This window comes from Gallus gallus, chromosome 5 (genome assembly GCF_016699485.2).
Source record: "Gallus gallus isolate bGalGal1 chromosome 5, bGalGal1.mat.broiler.GRCg7b, whole genome shotgun sequence".
Taxonomy (NCBI): Eukaryota; Metazoa; Chordata; class Aves; order Galliformes; family Phasianidae; genus Gallus; species Gallus gallus.
The window spans coordinates 48,715,349-48,726,520 of NC_052536.1; the positions used below are offsets into that span (position 1 = coordinate 48,715,349).

General features: G+C 39.6%; 1 non-coding gene across 7 annotated transcripts in view; it reads right to left on the reverse strand.

Annotated features, from left to right (window-relative positions):
• LOC112532525 overlaps nucleotides 1–10,077 on the reverse strand; it is a 243,058-nt gene extending 232,981 nt beyond the window's left edge. For 6 of the 7 annotated variants that reach the window (XR_003075402.3, XR_006939491.1, XR_006939487.1 and 3 more), the window contains exons 1-2: nucleotides 4,439–10,077; nucleotides 4,115–4,261 (exon numbers count right to left, since the gene is read on the reverse strand). This is a non-coding gene — a transcript (uncharacterized LOC112532525). Of the gene's footprint in view, nucleotides 1–1,758; nucleotides 2,719–4,114; nucleotides 4,262–4,438 lie in introns of all 7 variants that reach the window. The other variant, XR_006939490.1, reaches the window with a different exon arrangement.
• Nucleotides 10,078–11,172: the final 1,095 nt, after the last annotated feature.

Sequence of the window (11,172 nt, forward strand, 5' to 3'; positions counted from 1 at the left end):
TATGGCGACATGGGTGATTGGCCTCTTCTACAGTGCAACAAGCAATAGAACAACAGGGAACGACCTCAAATTGCACCAGGGATAATAGAAAGAATGACTTCTCCAAAAGAGTAGTCAGGTGCCAGAAGGGGATGCCCAGGGAGGTGATTGAGTCACCGTCCAAGGAGGTGTTCAAGAAACATTTAGATGTTGTACTGAGAGACATAGTTTAGTGAGGAAATATTTATGGTAGGTGGACAGTTGGACTAGATGATCTTGTAGCTCTTTTCCAACCCTGATGATTATATAATTCTATAGTTTGCCTCCTGCTGGGGTTTATTGCCAGTTTTGAGCTCCAGACTACCATTACTACCAATGCCAATCACATATAGCAAAACAGACTAGTTGCTGTGATAATAAATATTCTCTTGCTGTACCATGTGGTCACTCTGTCACATCCAGGCCCTAGGCAGAAAGCATACATGATGGAGAGAAAAACACCAACCCTGCCCAGCAGACAATCACTATTTCTTCTCCATTTCTTCTCCTGCACCCCATGAGGTAGCCCTCTCACTGCTTCTGCCAGATGAAGCCATGACATAAGGGCAGTACCACCAAATGGAGTCACAGGGAATCCCAAGCCATGATATCCCTTTGGGCTTCCCTGTTCAAGACCTGTTTCTCAGGCCTTGAATTTCCACATCATGGATGTTGGCAATTTAGGCACAGCGAGAAGGAATTTTTGTCTTGTTTGTTCCAGGCTAAGCAGCACAAACTGAGAGAAACATCAAGGTCTTGAAAGGAATAAGCAATTATTCCTCTACTCTGGAAAGGAGGTGCAGTTCTAACAAGAAAAATCTGATCAACAGAGCTCAAATCTGACTTTTATCCACTCTGAGTGAAAAATCAACACCATTATACATTGTAAACAGCTCAAAAATCTTATCCAAGTCAACAACAACAACATCCTTGATCTTAAAGCATTACCTTTTAATAGGTTATTAATAATAACATTCAAGGACAAGTAAAAATCTGGTGGAACTTTCGATAGTCTGCACTGATAATTGACAAAAACACAGTATGTGTATGCATACACAAGCATGGATTTCTGCAGGTAAGAAGGTTAACATCCAGACACTGTTTCCCATATTCTTTCATCAGCTGACTGTAGAGAGGATTTCTAAAGCTTGCAGTCCCATTCTAGCTCCAAAAATACAGCCAACTTGCCCTTGCTGTTTGGCAAGAATCAGCAAAATTGTGTTAACAGTTTATTTCAAGAATACGTAACTGCCAAATGACAGTTGTAATGACCCTGATGTATTTCTCCCCTTAGGGCTTTTTTGTGTAGAATCCAGCTGCCATCCAAGCAGGAAAAAAAAAGAAAAAAAAGAAAAAAAACACTCTTTGCCACAAACTCTCCCCTCACCCTGGGCTTTCTCCACTGCCACCAGCACTGCACCTTATGAGAGGCAAGTAGCCACTTACAGCCTGAAAATGTGATACTCCCACCTAGGATTAGACACAACAGAGTGTGTATTAAGGACAAGTAGAGCCTGCTGAAATCCAAAGAGTCTTTCCACAGGATTTTGGTCAGGTCTGAGTCCCTTTTTATGCATTCACTCATTTTTTCCCTTGTTTATTTAAAGAACCATTTCTCTGAAATCCAGGCAGAAATACACTAAGATTTTTTGTATTATCTCAGGGCAATGGTTTAATCATAAATTAAATTGAGAAGTGCCACAGTCTGAAGCCAAAAGAAAGAGGCTAACTATGACATACCACCTGTGCTCTGCTTCTCTGGCTCAGCGCTGACCTTGGTTGACAGGAACATGTGCCTGAAAATGGCTCCCAAGTGGAAACTCATAACAGCATGAACAGTTACAGCAGGATGATAAACACCCACATTGCACAAGAAAGCCATCTAACTCTCACAGCAGCCAGGACTCCAACTGCATCTGGAAAGAAATATACATGTACCAGAAGAACGTACACGTATATATATGAACACGTATGCAAGTGTTTACACACACTCTCTTACTATGCTGTGTGCCTACAGCATCATGTTTCAATTTGTTATAAAACATAGGCATTCTGCTCCCTTATGGTAGAGACAACTAACATTATCAGGTTGCTATATGCAAGCACAACAGAAGGTTATGATTTCTTGTAGTGACTTAATCCTACCAATCCACTCATCACATGCATTTTCCCCTTAACAAGATAACAGATGAATCTAGATTTGGATTTCCTTTTAATGCTGTATGATTACATGCTCCCACAAGATCATGAAAGCTGTGAAAAAGCCATAAAAAACTGGTCTAACTGCATTTCCTCTTAACTAACAAAACAATGGATTTTAAATGTTACATGGATGGTTTTCTTTCACATGTGGTCTTACGCAAGATTCCTGCTGTGGAAGTCGAAGGTTGGCAGTCATCTTCAAAGACAAACAAAACAGCCAAAACAGTGTTTATGGGCTCAAATCTGTTCACAGGCACAGGTATTTGCACAAGAGGAACACAGTGCATTCATGTGGAAATTGCTTCCACCATGGAAGATCAGATGTATTCTCCCAGAGCAAGGCATTCCGCAAAAGTGTTTGAAACAGAGGAATGACCTAGCCTGCCAAAGACGACCAAAAACAATTCTTGCTTTCTTCTGTCATCTTTCTTCTGAAAGCATTTGCTATCTTGGCCACCTCCAGACATCCACAGACCAAGATCTGTGAAGTGCAAGTCACTGGAGCAGTAAAAGAAATAGAAGGTGTTCAGTTTCTCAGCATGAGAACTATACTTGAAGCAACACAAGCAAGATAGCAAGAAAACTTTTTTCTGTGCCTGCACGTCAATCACAGAAGATATGTATCATCAGTGTACAAAGGTGACAAGGAAAGAAGTTGCTGCTGTGGTGACACATACGGAGATGCAGGCTTTAGGGATAGATGCATTTGCAAATCTGCCTGTAAAAGTGTCTGATAAAGCTCTCTCAGTTTTGAAGGCCAAATCTGACACCTCTTAGACAGTTTTCACACCACAAACGCCAGCTCTGCCTAATATGTGTGAAACTCTAGGTGTGGTGGAAGAAGATGTGGATCAGCTCAAGCAGCAGATCCTGTAAGGTACTGACCCACTACAGTTCCTTTGCAACCATTGTTAAGATGCATCCATAGAATCATAAAGGTTGGGAAAGACCACTAAGACCATCTAGTCCAACTGTGAACCCATTCCCACCATGCCCACTAACCACATCCTTCAGCACCATATCTCCATGTTTCTTGAACACCTGCAGGGATAGTAATTCTGCCACCTCCCTTCCCTGAGTCTTCCTACTCTTGCCCACATGTGTACACTGCAGCACTTAATCATGTAAATAAGGGAAGAAACAGTGGTGAGGATGCATAGTTTTGTTTTTTGTTTCAAAGCCTCTGCCTGCAGACTTGCCAAAGCCAGATGCTGTAACACTGCATAGTGTTACTGCACAAGATGGGCCAGAATCTTCCAGACGCTGGGTGTGGTGGGTGCGAGGCCGCATCATTAGCTGTTTGAAGCTGCGTGGGTAGTTTCCATTGTGGTCTAGCAGCCATGCAGGACGCACCCAAAGAAGCTGGGTAAGCTGCATACAGAAATTAGCCCACATTAAATTCCATGCTTTCACAGCTGGATTGCTACCTCATACCCCAGCCAGCTAGCTGAAAGCAAGGTAGGTTCATCTTTTGCTGGATAAGGAGGTGGGTTATGGCTCCCATGAAATAAAAGTAAGTTTAGAGTGGAATCAGGAGACATATCTGCCCTGCTGAGTATCCCAAAGAGGGAAAACACCAAGCTTCCATGGCTTCAGCCGCTAAGTTTTAAGTCCTGGAAATGTCGGCCTTAAAATGAATGACTACCCACTAAGAGAGCATGGAAATCCCAATAATTTTCATCAGTTCCAGACTTTCCAATCACCTACCAGCAAATACCAACCAAGAGCTTGGAAACCCTGTGATAGACTTCCAGGCAGCCCTAACAGCAAGGCTCCCAAAAAATAATAATAATAATAATAATAATATTAAAAAATTTTTAAAAGGGAAAAAAAAAAAAAAGAACGAACATCCTGTTTATACCAACAAATGAATACAAAGCTAATAGTCAGTTACCTGTCAAATGCCATTTTCACTGAGAAGCTGCAGGAACCAGGGAACACAGAAATACAACGTTTGTTGTTTCCAGAATGAAATCTTCTCAGAACTTCTAGTTGGCAGGAAATTTCCTTTTTTCTCCCCCAGATCAGTCTGGGACAGAGCCTATGAAAAATGAACCAATTATTTTCTTCATCCATGTTAAATGAGTACACATTGGAAAGGAGAAAAGGAGAGATTAATACTGTTAACCACTGTAAATCTTGAGACCTTTATGTTATCAGACTTGTTTTCACGTAATCAGAGATGCTGATACCAGAAAAAACAATGGAAATTTCTTACCTAAACCTTTATATGAGCTCAGATCTAATAACCAAGGAAAAATATCTTGCCACAAGCCAGCAAAACCAGCATCCTCTCTCCTTAACTAGCTCATTTTTGTTACAAATGAAATGAACTTTCCTTGCCTTCCATGTGCCTCAGCCTGAAAGAACCCTCAGTTATCACATTTCAGCTGACACGTAGTACCTCATTAATATACAGCAGTTTAAGCATATATCTAAAAAAAAATAGGCAATTACTGACTTCCAGCATCATCAGTTTGCTGCCTAACACTACACCATTAGGAGCACAACAGAAGGCCAAAGGTCACAATTCTCTTACACAACAAGCAGGAGCAACAGCTGTTACTTTGCTAGTTACTAATTAACTGAACTAATTAACTACTAATAAATTAATCACTAGGACTATTTACCCAGCTGTTTCAGACTAAGCTTATGCCTGAGTCATATGAGAAATCCCTCCCAGCCACTAAATGTGCTACAGATCACTTTATCTGAGTTTATCACTGCTTTTTAATCTAAGGACATGCTGTTGTTCTCAGTTTACAGATTGAAAAGTGAACCATATTAACTAGTTTTGAGTTATACGGGAAATCTGTGGTGCAACAAACTCTTGACTACAACAGACTTTATATTCCTTTTACATACACCTGCCTCCTCAGCAAGCAAGCTGTCCTTTGATACTACAGTCTGTCTCGCTTGTCAGGGGTTTTAACTTATGACCATCAAAAATAAGGAGATTTCTCCTATTGCTGTCAACCAGAGCTTTGCAACTAATTTTAACAGAAGCAGTAACAAGCCTGCTATCCTAAGAAATTTAAAGAAACCACAAGTCTTCCTTTACAGTTCAAGTAGAGCAGTAAGTTAGTAAGTAACAAATTAGAGGAACTATGTATGTTTGTATACATGTACTTAGAAAAAAATACATATTTGCTCCACATACGTTGTCAAAGCAACAACAAACTTTAGTGTTCTGTAGTCATGGAACAACCTACAGACCCATGAAATGTCCTGCGTCTAACTTCTGCCTCATTTCCTTTCTCAAACTCTCCATTAATTTCTCTCATAACATCTGTAACATTTCAAGTCTGCCACTGATTTCAAACTGCTGCCATCTAGAAGGAACAAATACCCTACATCTACAGAAATGATTATTTTACCTTAAAATTGAGATTGGGAGAAAAATATATGTTTCAACAATTAGGTTAATATACAAGAGCACTAGCTGTTCTTCCTAGATGACTGTCAAATTTGAGAATTAAATATCCCATGGTTTTCCGTGATTAAAGACGTGCTTGTTTCCCAGCATTTGCTGCTAGCTCTGGCAAGCCATGAGACAGCAAACTCTAAATCCCTAATGTGACTGGTGGAAATGTTGTTTTTTAAAGGTTTAAAATGTTTTAGCAACAAATATTAAGTCACTCACAGATTGGAATATGTATGGGATCCATTTTTCACCACATTTCATCAGTCTTTTTATACTGTGAAAACCTGCATGGTTACTCTGGCATAAAACCAGTGTAATGGAACGGAGACTCATGCCTGTGGTCACTAACGTGACCTAGTTGTATATACAAAAGGATATGGGAAAAAAGCATTAAGGGTGTCAAAGCCCAGTCTTTGCAGTATGACACTGGTTTTGCTAATCACTTGGTAGCATTTGTAGGACTTGGTCTATGAGCCCCATTTTTTTACTCATCACTGGGACCACAGAATTTATGTCCAAATCAATAACAAAAAATGTTGCACAATCTTGTCACCAAGATGTGCAAGTGTCTGCAACAGGCCAAAGCATGTGGTACGCAGTGGTCACGTGCCACCCAAAGTTACAGATGGAAGTAGAATCCTGCAAAAATTCTGACATAAACCCCACTGTTACACTGTGCTGTCTCCACTTCAATTCTCTCTCAGACGGTTTCTCACTGAGTCCAAAACTATCTTTCGAATTTTGCCCTTGGTTTATGTTCTCATAATAATTACGCACAGTACATGTCAGAGAAGATTCATGAAGGCCATGAGAAGATAGGCCAAGAAGTACAGAAGATATTTCTGTGCTAGACAAAGCTATGAGACACAACTCTTGAGGGGCTGTAGTCTGGAGAAAAAAAAAAATGGCTTGGCAAGTAGAAATGAAGGCCATAAAGCCACAGTGTACATGGAGAAAATTCATTCAAGTCAACCAAAGGTGAGAAGGTCCATATTGCTGTTTGCTCCTTTGGATTTGTTTTTCTCAGCTCAGAATAAGATCTGCCTTTGAACTCTTTTTGCCAAACTCTTGACAAGTTTCATTTTGGAAACTGACAACAACGAGGAAGCTTTTAACTGTTTTTATATTAATCTACTTCAAACTCATTTTTATCTAGCTAGAGGCAGGGTTTAATCAAATACAGGTTCTTCTCTGAAGCAGGCCTCAGCTCAACTTAACCACAGTTTACAGTGTGGCCTACATTACTAAATTCCAATGGCATTTAACTTTTTAAAGTCTTCCTTTAGAGTGGTAACACTGAGCTTTACATGATATACAGACAAGGGTTTAGGAAATGCCAAATGGTTACTCCTGAAGGGATTCACTGAAGGACTCCACCATCACTAATGGAAAACTGCAGAATGCACTTAGCAATGTCAGATGTTAGAATTTCTCACTATCCATCACACACATGCACACGCACACACACACACACACACACAAAACCCTTTCATGCTTACTGGGAAGCTCCTGGAAGAGACCAGTTTCACATTCCCTGCAAACCCCCAAATTCCCCTGGATTTCTCTGGCAGTTTGGAGTTGCACAAGCATAATTCCCTCTCCAAGTAGTATCTTCTGCCAGAGCCACAAAAAGCATGACTCTCCTGCAACTGCTAGCCAGAAGATTTAGCCTTTTTGAGCTCAAATTGTCAAGCTATCCTCTAGCTCTGGTAGTTCCAGGTTCAGTTCCTGGTAATGATTAGGACAAGAGTTACTTCACGAAGAATACAGAATCTATCTCCAAGTACTTAAAAATTCTTAATACAGCAGAATATCGTTACTTTGATTGCAATAGGCATAAATATATAGCTACATAGTATCTCAAGAATGATGAGGGGAAAAAAAAAAAGCATTGAGAACTGATTTGTAACAGGAGATGGAGATTAATAATAAATAGTTACATAACACAAAATGGCACATCATATTAGGACTCATTAACTGCAATAAAAAACAGATGTCATTGTGTCTATAACAATCCTGTAAAATTTCTACTTGTCTGTTAACTCTGGGATTTTTTTTTTTTTTTTTTTTTTTTTACATATATACTTAATACATATGTTAAAACTTTTCATTTTCATTTCAAATACCAGTCAAGGAGATTTTATTTCTAAGCTTATAAGGCTTACTAATAATTTTCTGAAATTGTCTTGGATAGAACACACAAGAAGTGGAAGCAGCTGACTCAAAGGTTCACACAGCATTACTTACATATGTATTTACATCTTGTGTTTAGAAGGAAAAAAACCACATTCCATGGGAGAACAACAACCTTTCAAGAAACTAAACAAAAACACAAGAAAAATCACCAGGGATTAAATATATCTTAAATGCAAGAATATAAACTACAATAACTACATAATAAACTGCCTGCAAGGATTTCTCTCTGCCAACCTTATAACATAGGCTGGAAAAAAATATACCAAGTCACTCCTAAACATGAATTGATTAACAGGAAACAAATGCTAACAGAAAGAGGAGAGGAGAGAGGAGGAGAGGAGAGGAGTATTTCCCTGTACCACCACTGTTTCATTTACTGGATTTTTCTCCAGGTTTAGAATTTTTTCTTGTATGCTATTACTATTTCAAAAATAAACCATTGACAACTTCAAGTATAATATTAACAAAATACACCAGGCTTAATGCATTGATTTGAGGAAGGTCGCTGTATGAACACACATTCTTTCCTACATTATAGCCTAACATATAAACTGCTTAAAATATCACCTCTTAATTTTATTTTATTTTTTTTAAATCCCCCGCAGTCAGTGATACACGCTCATCCATATTTATAGATTTGGCAGACCAGGACACAAAAGGGCTACAGCAAGTTCCTCTCTCCCCAGACAGACTGAGGTCTTTTGAAATGTTGCTAAACATCTAGGGAACTCCAGTATAATAAGATATCTAAATATAAATAAGATATCTAAAATAATACAGAGACTAAAAAACCACATTCTGTGAATATATTTACTATCAAAGGGCCTCCATTCCTGGAGTGATGAACTTCTGCAGACAGACAAATCAACAGATCTCAACATGTAAACTGGTTACAATCTTAGTTGTTGGGAGCATTAAAAGTCTACACACTTTTTAAATCAAGCTTAAAATGATAATCTAAACTAATAGAATGAGTTGACTTCTGCCTGCATACAGAAGAAAGTGCAAGCTGTTGCAGAAAAAAATAAGATTTACTAATGATATACAAATTTTAAGAGAGACAAGTGTGAACAAACAAAAGCTGTTTCATCAAACTCCATAATAGGAATTTGCAAAAGAAATGCCAACATGCATTACATTAATAAGATGCAGTTACTGGCAGGTTGTTAACCCTTTCAAAATCAGTGATGCTGAAAATCATGAGACTGGATTTCCTCATTTTGCTGCACAGTACATTCTGTTTGATCTGTGATGGGAAAATCCCCTTTGCTTTACTCAACTTCAAAGTTTATTTTGGTGCAAAATTTCCCTCAGATACAGCTATGTGACCACATGATCTAAGCAGCAGTGCTGTAACACACATGCATACCACTCTTCCTCCTAGAGTGTCTTTTGCAATGTATGCTGTTTGCATGCCAAAAACTCTTTCACCAATAGACTGTTTATTGGGAAATTAGGTAAGCTGGCCAGCCATGTGAATCAACTGAAGGTAAAATACTGATAACAGACAACTAGAAAAACAGATGAGCTGAGTTTTATAACAAGTTCTCAGAGAGAGCTTGACAGAGGGAAGAGCAGGAAAAAAAAAATCAAAATACTTTCTATGAAGTAGATCAATTTGATTTAATTAGTGTATATGCATTATGTGCTTACACACCACAAAAACCACAGGATCCATCAGGAAATAGTATCTATTGCTATCAGTTTGCATAGCACTACTGAGAAGACTAACAAGTAAAGGTTTTACCTGAGACCCCTTCCAGAGCCATCAGGCAATTGTAACATGCTCCCTGGCAGAGCCGAAATCATTACAGAGTTAGATGACAGCTAGGCATGGCTTTGTGGAGCCTGGCAAGGCCCACACAGGGCAGTGAGATGCCTACAGCCCTTTGCAGACCTAGCTGTTAGAATTTTACTTCAGTTTATATAGGCTATCATTGTGAGAGCCCAAGTGACAACTGGCACACCACCGCCACCACACCAGCAACTGAACAACACCATCTCTCTCTTCTCAACCTCCTCCTGCTACCAGTCTCTCCACTATAAGCTGTTAATTTGGAGACAAAAATCTGCTGCGCCATTTCCCATGGACAGAATTAAACGTTCTGCTTACCCAGCAGTAAGGGAGTGGGAATGTGAGAGGCAGAAGGTCTGGCAGGAGCAAATGTGTTGCTGAGAGCCACTGCTTCGAGTGCGTTTGGAAAAACTTGCATACTGCATGGTTCCTTAGCTACCCTGCACCGTGCTTCTGTATGCTGCACTATCTAATCTCCCAGAGCAGTAGGTGGGCTGGCTATTTTTAAAGCACTTTAGATGAGTTTAGACTGATTATCATGCTTCTTTGATTTTCCTCTGTTTTGCAAAAGAGACTGAGTTTTGACTCAGAAATAAATGCTTCTGGCAAAAGAAAACAAACTTAGGCCTTATAGAAAACTTACACTGAATATAAAATTAAGTACGACACAAATCACTCTGATAAGTGGTTAGTAAGTTAGTAAATATATTATTCATCAAACCACTGGGGTTGCATATTATAGTGATTTATAATTGTCTGGAATGTTTTTAACTGCTGTATTTATAACCCCTTATACCACATGGTCTTCATATGTGTAGCCAACTCTGTAAGAGCTGTTTGTTACTTAGCAAAAGCACATAAATAAATCTTAACATAAAGTGAATGACAAGATATATTTTGCAATCCATACATGAACTAAAGTACTCACCAGATTATTCTCTAAATAACTGTTAATATGTTAAGGCAGCAACAGCAGTCCATGTGTACTAAATAAAGATGTAAAGACTTGCAATGGAAAACTATTCCATTACTGTCAAAAGTTGAACTTAGTGAACTGCAGAGCACTAATACCTGCTGCTGAATCCATTCGCGAGTTGAAGACTTTGAAGCTCAGCCTGAGAAAGTGTTTGGATTACAAAGTGCATTGCAGTTGGAGTAAATCTTGGTAGGCCCTTTCCAACTGAACTATTTAGTTCTATTCTGTTCTGTGCTATTCATAGACTCACAGAACATCCCAAGTTGGAAGAGACCCACAAAGATCACCGAGTCCAACTCTCAGCTCCACACAGGACCACCCAAAATTCAAACCATGTCTGAGAGCACTGTCCCAACACTCCTTGAACTCCAGTAGCTCAGGGCTGTACCCACTGCCCTGGGCAGGCTGTTCCATGCTCACAGCCCTCTGGTGCAGAGCCTTTCCCTAACCCTCAGCTGCCCCTCCCCTGACACAGCTCCTTGCCGTTCCCTCAGGCCCTGTCGTTGTCACAGAGCGCAGAGCTCAGTGCTGCTCCTCTACTCCCTGTGAGGAGCTGCAGCC